Consider the following 23,577-nt stretch of genomic DNA (forward strand, 5'->3'; position numbering starts at 1 on the left):
AAGGATCTTTCAGTGAGATCTGTTGGACAAGTGGTCCGGATCGCATCTTCAGATGCATCGGCTGATAACCCTGTCTCCAAGGGCCAGGATGTCGCTGCTGTGGTGGCTGCAGAGTGCTCATCTTCTAGAGGGCCGCAGATTCGGCATACAGGACTGGATCCTGGTAACCACGGATGCCAGCCTTCGAGGTTGGGGGGCAGTCACACAGGGAATAAACTTCCAGGGACAATGGTCGAGTCAGGAGACTTCCCTACACATAAATATTCTGGAACTAAGGGCCATTTACAATGCCCTAAGTCAGGCAAGACCCCTGCTTCAACACCGGCCGGTGCTGATCCAGTCAGACAACATCACGGCGGTCGCCCATGTAAACCGACAGGGCGGCACAAGAAGCAGGATGGCGATGGCAGAAGCCACGAGGATTCTCCGATGGGCGGAAAATCATGTGTTAGCACTGTCAGCAGTGTTCATTCCCGGAGTGGACAACTGGGAAGCAGACTTTCTCAGCAGGCACGACCTCCACCTGGGAGAGTGGGGACTTCATCCAGAAGTCTTCCAAATGGTTGTACACCGGTGGGAAAGGCCACAGGTGGACATGATGGCGTCCCGCCTCAACAAAAAGCTAAAAAGATATTGCGCCAGGTCAAGGGACCCTCAGGCGATAGCTGTGGACGCTTTAGTGACACCGTGGGTGTACCAGTCGGTTTATGTGTTCCCTCCTCTTCCTCTCATACCCAAGGTACTGAGGATAATAAGGAGGAGAAGAGTAAGAACTGTAATCATTGTTCCTGATTGGCCAAGAAGAGCTTGGTACCCAGAACTTCAAGAAATTATATCAGAGGAACCATGGCCTCTGCCGCTCAGACAGGACCTGCTGCAGCAGGGACCCTGTCTGTTCCAAGACTTACCGCGACTGCGTTTGACGGCATGGCGGTTGAACGCCGGATCCTGAAGGAAAAGGGCATTCCGAAGGAAGTCATCCCTACGCTGATTAAAGCTAGGAAGGAGGTGACCGCAAACCATTATCACAGCATATGGCGAAAATATGTTGCGTGGTGTGAGGCCAGAAGGGCCCCAACGGAGGATTTTCAGCTGGGTCGATTTCTGCACTTCCTACAGTCAGGGGTGACTATGGGCCTCAAATTAGGTTCCATTAAGGTCCAGATTTCGGCTCTGTCGATTTTCTTCCGAAAAGAACTGGCTTCACTGCCTGAAGTTCAGACGTTTGTTAAAGGAGTGCTGCATATTCAGCCCCCTTTTGTGCCTCCAGTGGCACCTTGGGATCTCAACGTGGTGTTGGATTTCCTTAAGTCACATGGGTTTGAGCCACTTAAAACCGTGGAACTAAAATATCTCACGTGGAAAGTGGTCATACTGTTGGCCTTGGCTTCGGCCAGGCGCGTGTCAGAATTGGCGGCTTTGTCATGTAAAAGCCCTTATCTGATTTTCCGTATAGATAGGGCGGAATTGAGAACTCGTCCCCAATTTCTTCCTAAGGTGGTATCAGCTTTTCATTTGAACCAACCTATTGTGGTGCCTGCGGCTACTAAGGACTTGGAGGATTCCAAGTTGCTGGACGTAGTCAGGGCCCTGAAAATCTATGTTTCCAGGACGGCTGGAGTCAGGAAAACTGACTCGCTATTTATCCTGTATGCGCCCAACAAGCTGGGTGCTCCTGCTTCAAAGCAGTCTATTGCTCGCTGGATCTGTAGTACGATTCAGCTTGCACATTCTGCGGCTGGAATGCCGCATCCTAAATCTGTAAAAGCCCATTCCACGAGGAAAGTGGGCTCTTCTTGGGCGGCTGCCCGAGGGGTCTCGGCTTTACAACTTTGCCGAGCTGCTACTTGGTCGGGTTCAAACACATTTGCTAAATTCTACAAGTTTGATACCCTGGCTGAGGTGGACCTTGAGTTTGCTCATTCGGTGCTGCAGAGTCATCCGCACTCTCCCGCCCATTTGGGAGCTTTGGTATAATCCCCATGGTCCTTACGGAGTCCCCAGCATCCACTAGGACGTCAGAGAAAATAAGAATTTACTCACCGGTAATTCTATTTCTCGTAGTCCGTAGTGGATGCTGGGCGCCCATCCCAAGTGCGGATTGTCTGCAATACTTGTATATAGTTATTGCCTAACTAAAGGGTTATTGTTTGGAGCCATCTGTTTGAGAGGCTCAGTTGTTATTCATACTGTTCACTGGGTATAGTATCACGAGTTGTACGGTGTGATTGGTGTGGCTGGTATGAGTCTTACCCGGGATTCCAAATCCTTTCCTTATTGTGTCAGCTCTTCCGGGCACAGTTTCCTAACTGAGGTCTGGAGGAGGGTCATAGAGGGAGGAGCCAGTGCACACCAGGTAGTCCTAAATCTTTTCTTAGTTGTGCCCAGTCTCCTGCGGAACCGCTATTCCCCATGGTCCTTACGGAGTCCCCAGCATCCACTACGGACTACGAGAAATAGAATTACCGGTGAGTAAATTCTTATTATAAGATACAAACATGGGGCAACATGAATACATATATTGAGGACTGGATGGGCATGGTGAGATGCATAATAATGGGGGGGGGGGGGGGGGGGGAGAGAAACACTGGGGCTTAGGGGAGGAGGCCATGGTGACACACACACTGGGGCCTGGGGATGACATGATTTCACAAATACACTGGCATGAGGGGGGGACATGGTGTCACACACGTATACAGAGTCTTGATGGGGACATGGTGACACACATTAGGGGGAGGAGTTCACACACACATACAGGGTCCTGGGTGACAAACGCACAGACACACACACTGGGTCTTGGTGGGGAGGACATGGTGACACATACTGGGGACTTTGGAGGGACACATACTGGGTTACTAGGGCCTGTGGCACACACACTTGGGCAGGGGGGATAACACATACTTTAGCTGGGATTAGGGAAGTAATCTGTACAGTGATTTATAAAGCTGGGGCAGAGCTGCATTGCAGAGCCTCTAACTCACTGCTGAAGGAGCTCATAATAGGGAGCGCAGCATGTGTAGAGGAGGAGCTGCGTTCCCTATGGAAATGACCAGGAGGACCATAGTGGCGTCGCTTCTATTGCCCCTTCCCCCATATTTTTCTGTTGTTTCACAGCTGCCTTTAGGTAAAAGGGGAGGGAGGGCATGGGCAATCCATCAATTCAGGAGCCCACCTCCATTCCCCATTTGCCCTTGCAGCTTCCGCACCACCCATACCACTCCCCCTCATGCAGGCACTCAGCACCGATCACGAGCTGATTGGGCGGCGGCCCGCATCATGTCCCTCCCCCGCAGCCTACAGGCAGGAAACTACAGCAGTGATATTTGGAGACTGGGGAGGCGGAGCAGGCACCCAGCAGCTGTCACACTACATTCACTGCGCCGACAGTCTGCCGGGGCCTGCAATAATGCTTTAAACTGGCCTGTCAGTGGCCCGTGTACGGGCCCGAGGGGGGGCATCCTCCCTATCAATCGGCGTCAGCGCGCTCTCTCCATGTCCCCCGCTGTGAGATATCATCAGCGGGAAGATGCAGCTGAGAGCCAATTACGAGTAAGCAGCGGAGGGATTTTACGGGACCCTTGGGACCTGTCCGCCTCTGACCCGGGGGGACGGGGAGCTCACGGCAGCAATTGTAAGGAGACGGGAAGGCGGCACCAACCATGCTCCACCCTCCGTCTATCAGTGACCGGGGGGGGGGGGAGCTCCCGGCAGCGCAGCACCAATTGTAAGGGGAGGCAGCAGGAGGATTATTACACTGGCTGGTCGCGGTGTGCAGCGGTAATCACAGTGCGTCCTGTGGGACCCGCTGATTTTTGAAGACTGGGTCCCTTACTGCTTATAGCGCGTAAATTACGCGCTGTAGCGAGTATTTGCGATCACTGGGATGTGTGCATATCAATGCAGATGGGCTCTGTTTATTACTGTATCTCTCACAAGCCTAAGCAGTGCAGTGAATCAGGGTGCATCTTAAGAACCCTACATGTTACCCGATACGGCGGTGTGTGGGGGGGGGGGGAGGGGGTGACTGGGTAAGTGAAGTCTCTTCACTCCCCCCGTCACCTGGCCTCATAGCCCTGCATGCTAGTATGGACAATATTGTCCATGTTGGCTTGCAGGTATGAATGAGCCGACACCAACGGTGAACGAGCGCGGGCCGCGCTTTATTCATCGTTGGTGCCTATACACGGAAAGATGTGAACGATTTCTCGTTCATTAATGAACGAGATCGTTCATACAGTCAGGTCCATAAATATTGGGACATTGACACAATTCTCATATTTTGGCCTCTATACACCACCACAATGGATTTGAAATTAAACAAACAAGATGTGCTTTAACTGCAGACTTTCCGCTTTAAGTTGAGGGTATTTACATCCAAATCAGGTGAACGGTGTAGGAATTACAACTGTTTCTATATGTGCCTCCCACTTTTTAAGGGACCAAAAGTAATGGGACAAACTAAACAATCCTAAATCAAGCTTTCACTTTTTAATACTTTGTTGCAAATCCTTTGCAGTCAATTACAGCCTGAAGTCTGGAACGCATAGACATCACCAGACGCTGGGTTTCATCCCTGGTGATGCTCTGCCAGGCCTCTATTGCAAATGTCTTCAGTTCCTGCTTGTTCTTGGGGCATTTTCCCTTCAGTTTTGTCTTCATCAAGTGAAATGCATGCTCAATCGGATTCAGGTCAGGTGATTGACTTGGCCATTGCATAATATTCCACTTATTTGCCTTCAAAAACTCTGGTTGCTTTCACAGTATGCTTCGGGTCATTGTCCATCTGCACTGTGAAGCGCCGTCCAATGAGTTCTGAAGCATTTGACTGGATATGAGCAGATAATATTGTCCGACACACTTCAGAATTCATCCTGCTGCTTTTGTCAGCAGTCACATTATCAATAAATACAAGGGAACCAGTTCCATTATGACACTACCACCACCATGCTTCAGTGATGAAGTGATATGTTTTGGATCATGAGCAGTTCCTTTCCTTCTCCATACTCTTCTCTTCCCATCACTCTGGTACAAGTTGATCTTTGTCTCATCTGTCCATAGGATGTTACTCCAGAACTGTAAAGGCTTTTTTAGATGTTGTTTGGCAAACTCTAATCTAGACTTCCTGTGTTTGTGGCTCACCAATGGTTTACGTCTTGTGGTGAACCCTCCATATTCACTCTTGTGAAGTCTTCTCTTGATTGTTGACTTTGACACATATACACCTACCTCCTGGAGAGTGTTCTTGATCTGGGCAACTGTTGTGAAGGGGTTTTACTTCACCAGGGAAATAATTCTTCTGTCATCCACCACAGTTGTTTTCCTTGGTCTTCCGGGTCTTTTGGTGTTGCTAAGCTCTCCGGTGCGTTCTTTCTTTTTAAGAATGTTCCAAACAGTTGATTTGGCCACACCTAATGTTTTTCTATCTCTGGGTTTGTTTTGATTTTTCAGCCTAATGATGCCTTGCTTCACTGATAGTGGCAGCTCTTTGGATCTCATATTGAGAGTTGACAGCAACAGATTCCAAATGCAAATGTCACACCTGGAATCTACTCCAGAACTTTTACCTGCTTAACTGATGATGAAATAACGAGGGAATAGCCCACTCCTGTCCATGAAATAGCTTTTGAGTCAATTGTTCCATTACTTTTGGTCCCTTAAAAAGTGGGAGGCACATATAGAAACCGTTGTAATTCCTACACCGTTCACCTGATTTGGATGTAAATACCCTCAAATTAAAGCGGAAAGGCTGCAGTTAAAGCACATCTTGTTTGTTTAATTTCAAATCCATTGTGGTGGTGTATAGGGGCCAAAATATGAGAATTGTGTCTATGTCCCAATATTTATGGACCTGACTGTATCTTTCAATAGTATCGGTAAATGTGTAGGGCCTATTATGCATAGTGAATTTCTGCCAGATCTCACTGAGACTTGGGAAGAGGACCGTGAGAGTTGGCACCTATATTAAATAATTTAGCTTGTTCTTTTTTGCTATAGAAGTATTTATCGATATTAATTATGGTTCCTTTTTTGGGGTCCCTGAACAAAATCCAGATTGCAAACATGTTGAAGCAATTTGCAGAAACTGTTCCAGATAGCCTTTTGGGAAAGAAAATGCCTTTTGTGGGAGACGGCGATTATGTGCTGTGCATAAAGTTTTAATGCAAGAAATCATCTCTGATGCCTTGTCATTGCCATCTCACTTTAAAGTAAACCGTGTTACCCACAGAGAGCAGCTTCCTGCCACATTCAAGTTAATGAATTGTTAGGTTGCATTCTCAGTCAGTATTGGTTCTGGCTACAAAATGGCTGCCTTAAATGTACACAGGCAACATATACAGTTATATTACATTTTTTCTTGTATTAAAAGATTTTATCTCCTGTATGCTTTGCCAACCTGTGATTTTCCAAGTGTTAGAGAGCTGCAAAATCTTTAGTGTATAGTGAGCTACAAAGTACCTACCTCTGTTGTAGGCATTTGTGGTGTTACTGTCATTAGTGTGTACGACTACACATCAGAAAGTAAGGAAACAGAGCATACCTAAAACGGTGATATGCATTGTAAGCAAATGAAAAAAGTTAATTAGGGAGGTGAGAGAGAGATTTACGGTTTTATAGAAAAAGGACTTAACTGAGTAAAGAGGAGCAAGTATATCGGAGTTGGGATTGACACAATAGCTTAATGCAGAGATTCCCAAACGCGGTCCTCAAGGTACACCAACAGTCCAGGATTTAGGTATATCCATGGCTCAGCACAGATGGCTAAATCAAATTGACTAATGTGCTAATTAAGTCACCTGTGGCCAAGCATGGATACATTTAAAACCAGGACTGTTGGGGTGCCTTGAGGACCGTGTTTGGGAACCTCTGCCGTAATGCCTCATCTCCTCTAAAAAGCAGTTTTATTTGTGTGTGACTGCCCTGTCTTAATATAAATGTGTGGTTGTCATGTGGTCCATTGATATGGTTCTATCTGAGAGAATCGAGGGCATCATCAGGACTGAATTAGAATGAATAAAGGGCAGAATAGGAAACAACAACCTTAGTTTTTTCACCGTCTAAACAGAGGAATAGCATAATACAATCTGGCACATATATTCCTCTATGCTCAGCACCATTATGCAAAGTTAATGTCAACTTTTAATAGATTTTGGGATATTTCAGTAACAAATGTATTTTCTTTTATATTTCTAAATTTACTTTTGTTTTTAGGGTAACCATTTTGACCAGTATGAGGATGGACATCTGGAGATTGAACAGGCATCTCTGGACAAGCCCATTGAATCGGTAAGAGGATGCATTTTGGTTAGGCCCTAGTATTCCTGTACTTCCCCTTTTGTTCTTTGCCCAGTAAGACAGGTGTAGAAGGAACAGGGTTAGGAATTCAACTTAAACCTATCACTGGTGTTTTTTTTTGTTTTGTTTTTTTGCCTTACAAAATGATTGAGCCCATTATATATCCAAAGAGCACTGCGTTAAAATGCATGCTTATGGAAGTCGTGGAACAATCAAAGGAAAGGTTAGAATTGGCTTCATGTTATTAAAGATAGTATAGTAATAGGTGGTTATGCTTATCCAAGTGTGGCAAAATTCACCTTTTTATTTAATATGGACCTATCGCCTCCACGCAGTGATGGTAGTCATTTTGTGCTTAACATATATTTTTCATATCGGCTTACTGTCTTCACCAATGTTCAGCACATCAGTTCACTAGAAACTAGTAACGTAACCTGCAATTGCTGTCACCGTCCCAAGTATTTTTTGGGGAGTGGAAGTGCAATAATACTTTATCTGCTCCCTTGTCATGACCAAAGGAGCAGAGTGGTATAGCAGATGTGCAAGCATTGCTGGGCACCATAACAGTCACATGCCTTGTAGTTTGGCCTCTGCATGTTACTAGTTGCTAGTGAATTGTAAGACTGATTGTTACCTCAGCCCACAAAATGGCTGCTTTCACTTGGTGTAGCTGACAAGTCCGTTTTAAGTGGAATGCGCATTGAGTCTCAGCTGGAACATACAGCCTAATTTATAATATGGGGGACTGTGACTTATCATTTAGCCCTTGAACAAAGTCTTTTACATTCCAGCTTCTTTACAAGCATATTGGTATGCAGTGCCTCTTATTACATACATTATGATTTTAAGAGGAGTTTTTGAATTTATAGTTCTTTCCCTTAGCATTGTACAAGGGATTTTTTCCACGTATGTGTTTTTCATGTGGACAGGTTTTCACATATAACCTGTTTGTATCAAAAATGCACGTTCAAGAACGGGTAAGCATGGGGGGCATCACATACCATGATAATTAAGGAGGTTCCCTGTACTGTGTAAAGCCGACTAAGGAGCAATGCGCATCTCTCTGCTGAAGTGTAGGTCTGTGTTGTGTTTGTGTGTGTGTGTCTGTTTATAGACGGTATACAGAACTTTACACAACTTTGGCCCTATCTGGCCTTTCTCTTCCACAGCAGTTGATCCCAATATTAGCTAAGCTGCTCATGACCTGGTTTGTATTGCACGCTCTGCCTTTTTTTTTTTTTTTATTTTTTTTTTACTATTTTTACTTATACATTTTTCCTCTCATTTTTCCTTTACACCGTTCACTGCTGGAGAGTCCGGCAGCGACTGGTATTGCTGCTTGTCTTACCAGTAGTGAAAGGGTTAATACTCTAGGAAGACTTTCCTCTTCTCTCCCCTGCCCTTCTCCTTTCTGTTCTGGTCCAGTGAACACCATGTATATATATATTTGTGTGTGTATATTCCCTTTTTCTGCTATGTGCTGGCATGTAGCTAGCTAAAGTGCGCACGAGGTAATGCTGCAGAGGAGGACACCACTCTTCACACAGAGGTCTAGGGCAGGGATAGGCAACATTGTCGGATTATTACTCCTAAGTGCTGGATTTGTCCTGTCCCTGGTGTGTATTTGATAGCCGTTATTTTAGTAGAGACCAGATAGGCAAAGGATTTTGGATAGACCATCTCTCATATCTTTACCCTCTATGGCCCCTATGCAGCCTTATATGTTTTTGAAATGGTTTTAATATGCAAATAGCGTTCCATATGGAAGTGGATTTGTATATATCAGACCTAAAGCCTTGTGTGTTCAGTCAGGTAAACAGAATGAGTAGGATAAATATGCAAAAGGGTATATTGGGGATACTTACAAATATTCCCACCTACCTGCTAGCTATATTTGCATACCGCCTGAGAGTTTAATATTCGGTATGTCTTGTGCTTGCAAGGTCTTATTCTCAATGGACATACTAATTGAAATATTTTCAAGACCTTATGCTCTCATTGGGGGCAATTCAATTGTTTTGTGGTTCCCGCAGCTCCTGCCAGAAGTGATGGGAACTATTCAGTGGTTTGCACGGCCAGCCCTGCACTGATTGCAACGGCTGTATTCTTGCGCCCAAAATGCATGGGAATAGCTGCGTAAAGCGGTTTCTCCCTTGATAAGTGCCATGTGCACTGCAGTTAAGACGTGCCTAGCCCCAAAGCCCTACTTTAGGTGGATTTCTGCACGTACCTCAGGATGCAAGCAAAAATTTGCAGTAAGTGCGGCCTAGGAGCTGGGCACCTAAAACAATTGAATAACTGCTGGTCACTTTAGACAGGAGCTATGGGTGCCAAAAACAATTGAATACCACCACAAGACTACAGTATATTATATATATGTGTATATTTCAGCCTGAAAGTAAACTTTACATGTATTGTTTTGTGGTGGAGCTGTAAGTTGTGGTCCTGTGCGGCAGTAAATGAAGAGGCATATAGATTGTTTATCCCAGGAGTATATCTGAGGCTGCAGTTGCAGGGTTTTAAGCAGCTGAGGAAGCTCGGGGGCACTGAGACAGGGTTTCAGGGGGGTGTAAACCAGCTTCTGCAGCAATACCTGTGGGGAAGAGTAGGCGTTGGGCTATGGCTGTTCTTGCTCCAGGAGTCTACAGATCTTTGTCTTTTGTTCACAAACGTGTAGAAGAGGTTTAGTGCAATATTGTGTTTCTTACAGGCGGTAAGAGGAGGAGTCTCTGATAAACTTTCAATGTATTTTACAATTCTGATTATTCAAGCTCATCAAAAAAATCATAAAGAAGTCTGTACTTGATTTGTGCAGAGAGCTTCTGATATAGATTGCACTGGGCTGCCTGAAAATGCATTAAGCCACTGATTTTGTATAGCATCCCAGAGGGAATAGTATGCTCAGCTGAAGGAAATAAATGGAGTGCAGCTGCCAAGATCTGTGGACTCTGTGACCGCCTGGACTCAACTTGGCCAGAATTAACCCTTCGACTGCCAGAGGTTCTTGCCAGTGTTTGTTATAGGGGGGCCAGCAGCAGTGTGAAGGGTTACTGGCACCAAGTTAAGTGCTATTTGGCATAGCCTAACTCAACTGCTTCCCCTCTGTCCGGCCTTGGTGGTGTCAACTTGTAGTGAGCTGCAGGGATTGGTTTTGAGGGGCTGGTCAGGGTTTCTCTGCCCTGCAATATGCATGAGATTACCACAGTGAGCATTCAACTCTTACTACAGAGCACACTAAGCTGAACTTATCAACCACTCAAGAGCTGGAGGGATGGAGTGAGGAGTGCAAAATAGAGGTGGCATAAAATGACATCTGTTCACCGGCAATCTGACACGTCCACACAGCTGTCATTGGATCCCTGTCCTTCACTGCCTTTCTTCTGTTGAATCTGTGTCTGCAGAACAATCTCTCTCATTATACCCTACTTGCTACTTTCCGTCTTCATACATTAACAATCTTTATACTCCTGTACTGTCTGCTTCATTAAGGAAAACGTCAAAACACTCATTTTTGTATTTGCATTTCTCAATACACCTTGTTTTATCTTGTTATAACGCTTCCATGTATCACACTACTTAACACGACATGCATTTCCATCCTACAATGAAGTATTCTCTGCCATTCCTGCAGGAACCTATAAAACAACCTGTCTGATAGCCGAATTTCAGGGACTGCACCCCTATTCTGCCCTCTTCACATTTAGTTTACTATTACAGACTTAACAATAGCCATGCGGATGAACAAATTCATGCTCTCCGGCTGTGTTGCTTACAACATTACTTAATGAGGAGTGGGAAGAAATGTTAAAGGCTGGATGACTTTGCCCAGCAGGCATTGCTCTTGACTGGCTCTGTAAGTGATGCAAATGTCTGCCCAATGCATCAGTCACCCCTCTGTGCCATCTTACAACCTTTTATTTTAACTCCATTTCTTCCTGTTTCTTTAAACTCAGACCTTGCCCTCTGTTCTCCTCTTCAAAACCCTCAGCACTCAACTCATCCCTCCTATTTACAATTTTTTTTAAGGAAAAAAAAAATTTGTCTATGCCTTTTCATTTCACATTCCTGCTTTCACCTATCTATATTAAGCCTTAACTTGCAAGCAGTGGCTTGGTGACAATGCAACAAATACATAAAAATATAAATAAAAAAACTGTGTTTCTTACTGTGTTACATTTAATTGTTCCTTTGACAGCCCTGTTTTTAAAGCCAGGTTCGTATTTCCACTCCACTTGTATTATCTTTTGGAAACTAGCAATGCTTCCCCCATTTTGTCTGTCTTTTTATTTTTTTTATTTTTTAATAACCTTTCTTGTAGAAAATTCCTAGTGACCTTTCCCTCTTTTCCTAAGCAGAGTGCCTCCCCTCCTCCGAGCAGTCTGTCTATCCCTATTCCTCTTGTGCCCGAAATACATATTTGTGCTAGACCACACTACAATTAGCAATCCCACATAAGTGATGTATAAACAATATTTTTTGTTATAGCCATTTTCTTAGATATTCTCCTACAAATCATTGTCCTTTTCAAAATCTCACTGCAGTCAAAACAAGTATGGCTGAGACTCGTTCTACTAATTAGACACCGTCTTTCAGACTCTCAGCATGTTATGTAAGTGCAGATGAGGCAGAAGGTAAAACCTAGTGTAGAGGGACATTCCAAAGCCTATCTGCTCAATATATGTATCAGGTGCCAGGAGTGGGTTTGCCATGGCAGTCCAATCTGCAGCTTATTTATTTAAACTCGTCATGGTAACTACTTTTGTGCTACAATGTCAACAGTTTCTAAAATGTACATTTTCTCAACATTAGCTGCTTAGTTACACAGTAAAATACAAATTGAATTTGTTACATGTGTGCCTTTTTATATAATAAGGAGGTTAACCTAGATATTCCAAGGAATTGTACCTAGACTAGTTTGCTTAAAACCAAAGTTCATAATTGACAGGTCTGATTTTAATAAACCAATGTTACAAATTTGCCTATAAAGGCAATGGGGAACTCCAAATATTTCTTCATCGTTACTGTTATTTTGGATTCCCTAGTTCAGTCGTTTTCTGATAATGTTAAATGCTGTTTAAATTATGTTTTTGTTCTGTCTGTTGGCAGACGTAGTGTTTTTGAGAATCATTTCTGGCAGTCTGTAATGGTTTCCATGTCTGCAGCTGTGGATTGCTTCTTAAGGTGTGTACACACGGTAAGATATTTTCTTCCGATTCTGACTATATAGTCAGAATCGGAAGAAAAGATAGTGCAGATCGCAAGGTGACAGTCACCTTGCGATCCCGATCCGATGCCGATGCGCGGCCCCGCGCGGTCGGCATCGGCAGAAAAAATAGGCTGTGCAGGCAAGTCAATCCTGGCTATCTCTATAGAAGAGATAGTCAGGATTGACATCGCACATAGCCAGCATCGCAAGCACACTCATTATGTGCTTGCGATACTGGCTAAGTGCCGACCCGGCCCCCTGTCGCACGGTGAGAATCGGATAAGTCCGAATCTCACCGTGTGTATGCACCCTTACTGTCTTATGTGGAACCTTACTCAAAAGATCTCTCACTTTGCATAACCATTTTTAAATTCAATACATATTACAATACATTTTACTAAGACTTTAGATGGTTTAAGACCCCAGTTGCACTCTTATCCCATGGCTGTCATTACTTGGCACTTATCGGCACCTCCCTACCCTGCTAGTCTGCAATGCGTCTTTGTGCATAGGAATGCAGAACAAGACTCCCTTCTATGTCCTGCTATGTTCCACCCTGCAGTATGAGTCACCCACCTCCCCCTCCCCTAACTCGTCCTTTCTCTATTGTTCCCCCCTCCCTTCTTGGTGCCTTGTAGAGCAGCCTTGTCACTGCTCGGAAATATTTTATAAATTGTAAACTGCAGTTTCTGAATACAGCCTTTAAGCAGTTATGTGGGAAGCAAATTGCTGAAATACATTAAGAGGAAATGGGTATGTAATTTATCCCCTCTCCTTTCTCACTAGTACCTACACTTTGCACTAGAACTATATTTTGCGGCTATTAAATATAACACATGCCAAATTTAGGAAGCCCTCTCTGCTCAAACACTGTTCCTTGTGCCTTTACGCCCTTAACGTCAGTTCAAGGTCACTCATCTTTTAATTTTGAGGTGTAGAAATGAAACGTAAATGCATAAAGGGGAGATGAGACACTCTGCTGGGACCCCTATCCTCTTGCCTTTGTTTTGCTTTATCATTTGCACTTAAACATCCTTGGCTGTTAACTCTGTTCTAGCCCCTGTCTCACTCGATGCATTAGATGCTATGCAATCATTCATGATCCCAGTTTCATAAAGCCAGACTTGCAGGTGTTCCTCTTTTGTTTACTTCTCCCCCATGATTACTCTGTCTGGATAACACTAACACCAATGGATTCTTCCGAAATATAACATTTTGCTGCATGCTTCTAGTTACGTCTGAGTTGAACAGAAATGTAATTGAGCAAGTTATTCTAAAGCCAATTGGTAACTATCTCGGTCTTGCTATAGTGTTGGCTTTTGGTTTCCCCCACGATCTGTATTTTTTTTTTCAAATTTCCTCCAGGAAATGAAGTGTGCTGTCCTATCCAGAGTTAAAGAGAGTTAAACTTAAAGGAAGAAAATAAGCCACTAAAACAATGGTTAGCCTTATAGTTAATATATTGGGTGCTTAATGAGTGGCTAAGCTAATGTCTAGGGTATTTATTATGCTGTTTACTAAAATTAATCTGCTACCTTGGGCTTAATCTAGTGCTGAGGTAGGCAGATGGGCTGGTGGTACATACTGACACTTGTACTTTCACAGATGGAGAGGTCATAGTTTGCTACCTCTGATGTTTGTATGTAGTTATACAATCCACCACTAATGTAGTTTATAATAGATATGTATATATATTTGTCAAATATCAGCAGTTCTCTTTGACTCTGTGGGACAGCACCTTCCTTGTGGTCCAGGTGATGGACAGGTGTTTGTCTTATGCTCTGTGTTTCATATTGAACTCATATCCACCTACAGAATGTCACACCACAGCATTTTATTACTTGTTCTGCAAAATACTTGCACTCTGTCTGAAGTAACTGCAGGGCCAGGAGGAGTACCACATTATGTGATCAGTCCTTAGTTTAGGAAGCACAGCGTTTTGTCACCATACACTAGATTTAAATTTTTTTTTGTTGTTCAGCAACTATATATATATTATAGATTATATATTTATATATAATCTAATATATATACTCCTACATATACACTCTTACGCATGACTCTGTTCTCACGAAATTCAGTCACTGGTGAACAATAAATGAAAGGACGGAGGGGGGGCAGATTTTATTACTGGAATATTTTCGTGTTTTTTTTTTTCTCCCCAATCCTTCTCTCCCCTATCCATCAGGATAACATCGGACATCGTTTGCTGCAGAAGCATGGGTGGAAACTTGGCCAGGGCCTGGGGAAAACTCTTCAGGGTAAGTGATTTGCTAATCCTGTTTTCTTTGTCTTTTGATATGTTTAATATTAAGTCTTCATGTGCTTCCTTATCTCTCCTCTTCTCTTCTCACCTTTTTGCACTTTTCCTTCCTCTTTCTGTTCTGCAACTGCTAGAGGACCCATTTGTAAGAGAAGTGACTTTTGGAAAGATGTGTGTATGTGTGTGTATGTTCTGTTTTTATTTTGTTATACAGTATGTTTTATTTTTGGTAAAGGGAATTTTGATAGGCCATTATGGCTATGCTTCTGTGCTGGAAGTTTCAGTTGAATGATAGTATTATCTTCAGTAAGACTCTTTGGGGCGATTCAATGGTATTTTGGGTATGGATAATGGTGCCTGTTGGAGCAATTCAGTTACTTTGGGCACACATTAATTATCACTTTTGTCGCTCCCAAAAGTTCCAGGTTTAGCTGCACAAAGCAGCTAAACACATCTAAACCAATTGACACAATGTGAAAAGTGCCGTTTGGGTCCCCAAAAGCTGGATATTTCACAAATTTCTGCTCACCACCTAACGGGGCTGCAAGCAGAAATGTGGGCGCCCAGTTTGAGCAACGATTAAATAGCTCCTTCGGGCACTTATTAATTATAACCCTGATAAAAATGATAGAATTCCTCCCTAATGAGGGATTTTATTGATTTCCTAGTCTTCAAATACTTAGTGTGTTGAGACATTTTGGCTATGGCTAGTTTTCATCTTTAAGCTCATTTGTGCTAGCAGAATAAAACATGTTAGCAATCTGGTATGGTTTAGCTATCTATTTTGGATGTTCATTGTCATGATACGAACTGGCTATTCCCCGATCTCTGAGCTGCGGACTCTGATGATCGGCAAAATCCTACATGCTAAAAAGCCCAGATTTGATGATTGCGTTCATTTTTGGGCCAGAATCAGCGAATCAAGGCTTTCCAATATGTTGGATTTTGTGCCAGTTATTTGCTGAAGTATGGGTCCCATAAGTATTGAAGTGAAAGTGACAGCATCAGCATACTGGAATTCTACACGGATTGAATAGCGTCGGGAATTAGCTTCCGTTGCTTTTCAATTCAGCTCGCTATCATGTTGGGGAAGGCACGATTCTCATGGACTAAACAGGTTGTTTTCCCAACTAAAGTGCCCAGCACTTTTGTCAGATTTCTGCTTGTACCACTCCGGGGGTGCGAAAAGAAATCCTCTTGTCTGGTTTCACAGCGCACTGAATTGAATAGCACCGGGAGCTAATTCACAGCACAATTCAGTCCGCTCAGAATTGAATCAAGCCCATTGTTTGAGATGTGTACATTACTTTCGGTTACACGCTCATTTTATGTTATTTATAAGAATAAATACAGGGGAGGATATACTATATTAGGTACCCTGATGACCAGATACTTGTCTTCATACAGTGTGTTTACCATGGCAAGCACTGGACTTTCGCCAAGTGTCAGAGGACCTGGTTTTTCTTTTGTACCCCAGGTAGTTTTCTTAAATTGGGTTTTATTTAGGGCATTGCACCTAAAACTGAATTTTTAGTTTTGTTTGGAATTGGCCTTTAATCATGAAAAAATAAGATTTTAAACCTACCGGTAAATCTATTTCTCCTAGTCCGTAGAGGATGCTTGGGACTCCGTAAGGACCATGGGGTATAGACGGGCTCCGCAGGAGATAGGGCACCTAAATAGAACTTTGACTATGGGTGTGCACTGGCTCCTCCCTCTGCCCCTCCTCCAGACCTCAGTTAGAGAACTGTGCCCAGAGGAGATGGACAATACAAGGCAGGATTTAGCAATCCAAGGGCAAGATTCATACCAGCCCACACCAATCATACCATGTAACCTGGAACATACATAACCAGTTAACAGTATGAACAAACGACAGTAACGGTCCAAGACCTATTCCAACTGTAACATAACCCTTATGTAAGCAACAACTATATACAAGTCTTGCAGAGTTTCCGCACTGGGACGGGCGCTCAGCATCCTCTACGGACTAGGAGAAATAGATTTACCGGTAGGTTTAAAATCTTATTTTCTCTTACGTCCTAGAGGATGCTGGGGACTCCGTAAGGACCATGGGGTTTATACCAAAGCATCCAATCGGGCGGGAGAGTGCGTATGACTCTGCAGCACCGACTGAGCAAACGCTAGGTCCTCATCAGCCAGGGTATCAAACTTGTAGAATTTAGCAAAAGTGTTTGATCCCGACCAAGTCGCCGCTCGGCAAAGCTGTAATGCCGAGACGCCTCGGGCAGCCGCCCAAGAGGAGCCCACCTTCCTAGTGGAATGGGCTTTAACCGAATTTGGTACCGGCAATCCAGCCGTAGAATGAGCCTGCTGAATCGTATTACAGATCCAGCGAGCAATAGTCTGCTTCGAAGCAGGTGCGCCAATCTTATTAGCAGCATACAGGACAAACAGAGCCTCTGTTTTCCTAATTTTAGCCGTTCTGGCTACATAAATCTTTAAGGCCCTGACTACATCCAGGGATCTGGAATCCTCCAGGTCACTTGTAGCCACAGGCACCACAATAGGTTGATTCATATGGAACGAAGAAACCACTTTAGGCAAAAATTGCGGACGTGTCCTCAATTCAGCTCGATCCACATAAAAAATCAAGTAGGGGCTCTTGTGTGACAAAGCCGCCAATTCAGACACTCGCCTTGCTGATGCCAAGGCCAACAGCATGACCACCTTCCAGGTAAGAAATTTAAACTCAACCTTGTTAAGCGGTTCAAACCAGTGTGATTTTAGGAACTGCAACACCACGTTCAGGTCCCATGGTGCCACTGGAGGCACAAAAGGGGGCTGGATATGCAGCACTCCCTTTACAAACGTCTGGACTTCTGGAAGAGAAGCCAATTCCTTCTGAAAGAAAATCGAGAGGGACGAAATCTGCACCTAACAGAGCCTAATTTCAGGCCCATATCCACTCCTGTCTGTAGGAAGTGGAGAAAACGACCCAGATGAAAATCTTCCGTAGGTGCATTCTTGGTCTCACACCAAGACACATACTTTCGCCAGATACGGTGATAATGCTTAACCGTCACCTCCTTCCTAGCCTTTATTAAAGTAGGGATGACCTCTTCCGGAATCCCCTTTTTCGCTAGGATTCGGCGTTCAACCGCCATGCCGTCAAACGTAACCGTGGTAAGTCTTGAAATACACAGGGCCCCTGTTGCAACAGGCCTTCCCTCAGAGGAAGAGGCCAGGGATCTCCTGTGAGCATCTCTTGTAGGTCTGAGTACCAGGCCCTTCGAGGCCAGTCTGGGACAACGAGTATTGTCTCTACGTTTCTTTGCCTTATGATCCTCAACACTTTTGTGATGAGAGGAAGAGGAGGAAACGCGTAGACCGGTTTGAACAGCCACGGTGTTATCAGAGCATCTACTGCCACTGCCTGAGGGTCCCGAGACCTGGCACAGTAACTCCGAAGCTTTTTGTTGAGGCGTGACGCCATCATGTCTATTTGATGAGTTCCCCAAAGACGTGTTATGTCTGCAAAGACTTCTTGATGAAGACCCCACTCTCCTGGATGGAGATCGTGTCTGCTGAGGAAGTCTGCTTCCCAGTTGTCCACTCCCGGAATGAAGACAGCCGACAGAGCGCTTACATGATTTTCCGCCCAGCAAAGAATCCTTGTGGCCTCCGCCATCGCGACTCTGCTTCTTGTCCCGCCTTGGCGGTTCACATGAGCCACTGCTGTGACATTGTCTGTCTGAATCAGAACCGGTAGGTTTCGAAGAAGACTCTCCGCTTGTCGAAGGCCGTTGTAAATGGCCCTGAGTTCCAACACTTTGATGTGTAGACAGGACTCCTGGTCTGACCGAAGACCCTGAAATTTTTTTCCTTGTGTGACCGCTCCCCATCCTCGGAGGCTCGCGTCCGTGGTAACCAGGATCCAATCCTGAATTCCGAACCTGCGACCCTCCAGCAGGTGAGCACTTTGCAACCACCACAGGAGAGACACTCTGGCCCCTGGGGACAGAGTTATTTTCCGATGTAAGTGCAGATGAGACCCGGACCACTTGTCCAGAAGGTCCCATTGAAAAGTCCTTGCATGGAACCTTCCGAAGGGAATGGCCTCGTAGGCCGCCACCATTTTCCCCAGAACTCGAGTGCATTGGTGAACTGACACCCTTTTCGGTTTTAGCAGGTCTCTGACCATATTCTGGATGTCCTGGGCTTTCTCTATTGGGAGGAAGACCTTCATATGTTCCGTATCCAGTATCGTACCTAGGAACGGTAGTCGAGTTGTCGGAATCAACTGTGACTTCGGTAGATTTAGAATCCAACCGTGTTGCTGGAGCACCTCAGAGAGAGCGCCACACTGCTCAGCAATTTCTCCCTTGATCTCGCTTTTATCAGGAGATCGTCCAAGTATGGGATAATTGTGACTCCATGCTTGCGCAGGACCACCATCATTTCCGCCATTATCTTGGTGAAAATCCTCGGGGCCGTGGAAAGTCCAAATGGCAACGCCTGAAATTGGTAATGACAATCCTGTACAGCGAATCTCCGGTATTCCTGATGGGGGGCATATATGGGGACATGAAGGTACGCATCCTTTATGTCCAGAGACACCATAAACTCCCCCTCCTCCATGTTGGCTATTATCGCTCTGAGTGATTCCATTTTGAATTTGAATCTTTTTATGTACAGGTTGAGGGATTTCAGATTCAAAATAGGTCTGACCGAACCGTCCGGTTTTGGGACCACAAATAGGGTTGAGTAGTAACCTCTTCCCTGCTGGTGCAGGGGAACCTTGATTATCACTTGCTGTATACACAGCGTTTGAATTGCAGCTAACACTACATCCCTTTCCGATGTGGAAGCTGGTAGGGCCGATTTGAAAAATCGGCGGGGGGGCACCTCCTCGAATTCCAATTTGTAACCCTGGGAAACTATTTCCAACACCCAGGGATTCAGGTCTGAACTGACCCAGGCCTTGACTGAAAAGTCGAAGACGTGCCCTCACCGGTGCGGACTCCCTCAGGGGAGCCCCACCGTCATGCTGTGGGTTTTGGAGCAGCCGGGGAGGACTTTTGTTCCTGGGCACCTGCCGAAGCAGGTGCTCTTTTGCCTCTGCCCTTACCTCTGGCGAGGAAAGAGGATCCCCGACCTCTTCTGGACTTGTGCGACCGAAAGGACTGCATCTGATAGGGTGTTACTTTCTTTTGCTGTTGGGGAATATATGGTAAAAAATTTGATTTACCTGCTGTAGCTGTGGAAACCAGGTCCGTCAGCCCATCCCCAAACAATACATCACCCTTATAGGGTAGTACTTCCATATGTTTTTTGGAATCCGCATCACCCGTCCATTGGCGAGTCCATAAGGATCTTCTCGCTGAGATAGACATGGCATTGGCCCTAGAAGCTAGCAATCCAATGTCCCTTTGAGCATCCCTCATAAATAAGACTGCGTCTTTTAGATGGGCTAGAGTTAAGAATATAGTATCCTTATCCATATTATCAAATTGATCTGTCAGCTCATCTGTCCAAGCTGCAATTGCGCTACACACCCATGCCGACGCAATTGTCGGCCTTAGCACAGCACCCGTATGAGAATAAATACACTTTAAGGTAGTTTCTTGCCTGCGATCTGCAGGGTCCTTTAGGGCCGCTGTGTCAGGAGACGGTAGCGCCACTTTCTTGGACAAGCGCGTCAGGGCCTTGTCCACAGTGGGGGGTGATTCCCAAATCTCCCTGTCCTGCTTAGGGAAGGGGTATGCCATATAAATTCTTTTGGGGATCTGCGGTCTCTTATCCGGAGTCACCCAAGCTTTTCCAAAGAAATCATTCAATTCATGAGATGTGGGAAAGTTAATAATCTGTTTCTTTTCCTTAAACATGTGTACCCTTGTGTCGGGTACCGAGGGTTCATCCTCAATATGCAACACATCCCTTATTGCCACAATCATACACTGAAGGGTTTTAGTCACCCTAGGGTGCAATTTTACTTCGTCGTAGTCGACACTGGAATCAGAATCCGTGTCGGTAGTAGTGTCTTGTGGTAAGGGACGCTTTTGAGACCCCGACGGGCCCTGTGAGTCGGTCCAATCCGAGGATTGACCCCCTGATGTCCCCCCTTATTCAGCCTAATCAAGCCTTTTATGTAAAGATGCCACACTTGCATTCAACATATGCCACATGTCCATCCAATCCGGAGTCGGCACAACCGACGGGGACACACCACTCATTTGCTCCACCTCCTCCTTGGAGAAGCCTTCCGCCTCAGACATGTCGCCACACACGTAACGACACCCCACACACACAGGGATTAACCTATAAGGGGACAAAACCCCAACTAGGCTTTAAGGAGAGACAGAGAGAGAGTATGCCAGCACACACCAGCGCTTAAAAACACTGGAAAAAATATGACCAGATAGCGCTTTTCTATATATAATATGCCAATTCCCACTTACTGCGTCGCTAATGTGCCCCCCTCCTCTTTTTTCCAGCCTGTGAAGTTCAGCAGGGGAGAGACCAGGGAGCCAGCGTTTTCCTCATGCAGCTTCTGTGGAGAAAATGGCGCTGGTTAGTGCTGAGGATCAAGCCCCGGCCACCCGACGGCGGGCTTCGGTCCCAGTGATTTTTCAATAAAAATGGCGGGGGATCATATATTTACTGCCTCCGCAGCCTAATCAATCTGCATTTGCCCAAATGTGAGGTTTATTGCTGCCCAAGGCGCCCCCCCCCCCCCCCCTGCGCCCTGCACCCTTCAGTGCTGCTCTGTGTGTGTGTGTGACTGGGAGCAATGGCGCGCAACCTCATGAAGATCTGATGTCTTCTGCCTTCTCATCCGGCTTCTGTCTTCGGCATCTGTGAGGAGGACGGCGGCGCGGCACGAACCCCAGGTGAGACCTGTGTTCCGACTCCCTCTGGAGCTAATGGTGTCCAGTAGCCTTAGAAGCAGTGCCCAACTTGACAAGCCAGCTCTGCTTTTCTCTCCTCTGTCCCACGATGCAGGGAGCCTGTTGCCAACAGGACTCCCTGAAAATAAAAAACCTAACAAAATTCTTCTTCAACAGAAAACTCTGGAGAGCTCTCTGCAGTGCACCCATTCTCCTCTGGGCACAAGATCTAACTGAGGTCTGGAGGAGGGGCATAGAGGGAGGAGCCAGTGCACACCCATAGTCAAAGTTCTTTTTTGGTGCCCTATCTCCTGCGGAGCCAGTCTATACCCCATGGTCCTTACGGAGTCCCCAGCATCCTCTAGGACGTAAGAGAAAGCCATATTAGCAGGCAATAATAAACAGGTATGTGACCCAATGAATAGGAGATGTCAGATGTAAGTGATGCTCGGAAAATCCTTGAAGTTTAGATGTAGGATCTTTAATATGCCCCTCAATGGAAAGAGGGAATATTGACTCACAAACTCATTATTAGAGAATATTTAGCGGTCTAATGCTAGCTATACATCCGGGCGATATCGTTCCAAGCAGCCAACTAGTTGGCTGGTTGGAATGATAATCTGGCAGTGTGTGAGAGCAAACGATTATCAGCCGATTGCTCACACACGCTGAAAAAGGACCAGAAACGGTTGGTCCAACTAGTTGGGAAAATCAAACTTGTTTGATTTTCCCAACTAACCGTTCAGGTGTAGGGGGAATTGTACCCCCAAACGAACGACAAGTAGGTGGACATTGGCCAGCAGTGTCCACCTACTTCTGTCATCATCACTGCCGGCTGGGCTGACTTTGGATCCCCAGCAGCGGCGGCAGAGGAGTGGGAGCCGGGATGAGGTTCAGGGGCCGCTGCGGCAGTCAGTCACTGCTGCCGGGATGCCCCTGGGTGTCGTCTTGTTGTTGCCTGGATCCGCGGGCATCCAGTCATCAACGTCGGATCAACAAGAGCTCCAGGCCCAGAGGAAACTCTATCATCCGTGCCGGCTCTGCAGGAACACCAGTAAACCAAGTTGCCGGACCTGTCAGGTGGAACAGGAGCCGGCAGGAAACCCATGCGACCTGGCACCTGCTTCTCCAGCAAAAGGCAATCCCGCGACCAGCACCCCCTCCTCCCACAACTGGCACCCACAATTGATACCCACCGCAAGCAGCAGCTGGTCATCCCCCGCCCGAGATAGTCACTTGCTTCCCCCGCAAAAGGCCCCCTCAACCAGCACCTCACCTCTGCCCCCTGCCAGATCAGGACTGGCTACCCCCGCAAATTCATCTCTTAACAGTACAGGTGGTACCTCCAATCCTCCCCACCTAGCATGGACATCGCTGCACACCTGCACCCAACACCCCCCCCCCCCCCTTCACATGTAGCACAACCAATTCCACCCTACCACTGACGGCACCACCAAGCCCCCCTCCTCCCCCACGTATTTCACAATTCTTACATTTTAAGTGCACTAATTCCCTTTTCCCTTTAAGGATGCTAGATTTCTCTTAGTATATGACATCTTAGTTTCATTATTGCACAGCATATAAATGTATCAATTAATTGCAACAGTTTAATTTTTTTAATATTATCTGACATTTACACATTGCCATATAATTAGTACTTTAGTCTGCCAGACAGACATTCTTTATGGAGTTACTTGATGTGGGTACAACCATCTTTTTTAAAATGTGCGTATATATGTATATGTGTGTGTGTGTGTGTGTGTGTGTGTGTGTGTGTGTGTGTGTATATATATATATATATATATATATATATATATATATATATATATATATGTATATATATATATATATATATATACTGCTCAAAAAAATAAAGGGAACACTAAAATAAACACATCCTAGATCTGAATGAATGAAATATTCTTATTAAATACTTTGTTCTTTACATAGTTGAATGTGCTGAC

The 23,577-nt window shown here is 45.3% G+C and overlaps 1 protein-coding gene across 3 annotated transcripts in view; it reads left to right on the forward strand.

Moving 5' to 3' along the window:
• The window catches only part of GPATCH8 (G-patch domain containing 8), a 145,081-nt gene that overhangs the window by 20,268 nt on the left and 101,236 nt on the right, over positions 1-23,577 (forward strand). Inside the window, exons 2-3 of one of the 3 annotated variants that reach the window (XM_063959957.1) lie at positions 7,210-7,284; positions 14,688-14,760. The gene's annotated coding sequence lies outside the window, so the exon portion shown is untranslated. Of the gene's footprint in view, positions 1-7,209; positions 7,285-8,491; positions 8,501-14,687; positions 14,761-23,577 lie in introns of those variants that run through there. The other 2 variants (XM_063959959.1, XM_063959954.1) reach the window with 2 other exon arrangements.

This window comes from Pseudophryne corroboree, chromosome 3 (genome assembly GCF_028390025.1).
Source record: "Pseudophryne corroboree isolate aPseCor3 chromosome 3, aPseCor3.hap2, whole genome shotgun sequence".
Lineage (NCBI taxonomy): Eukaryota > Metazoa > Chordata > Amphibia > Anura > Myobatrachidae > Pseudophryne > Pseudophryne corroboree.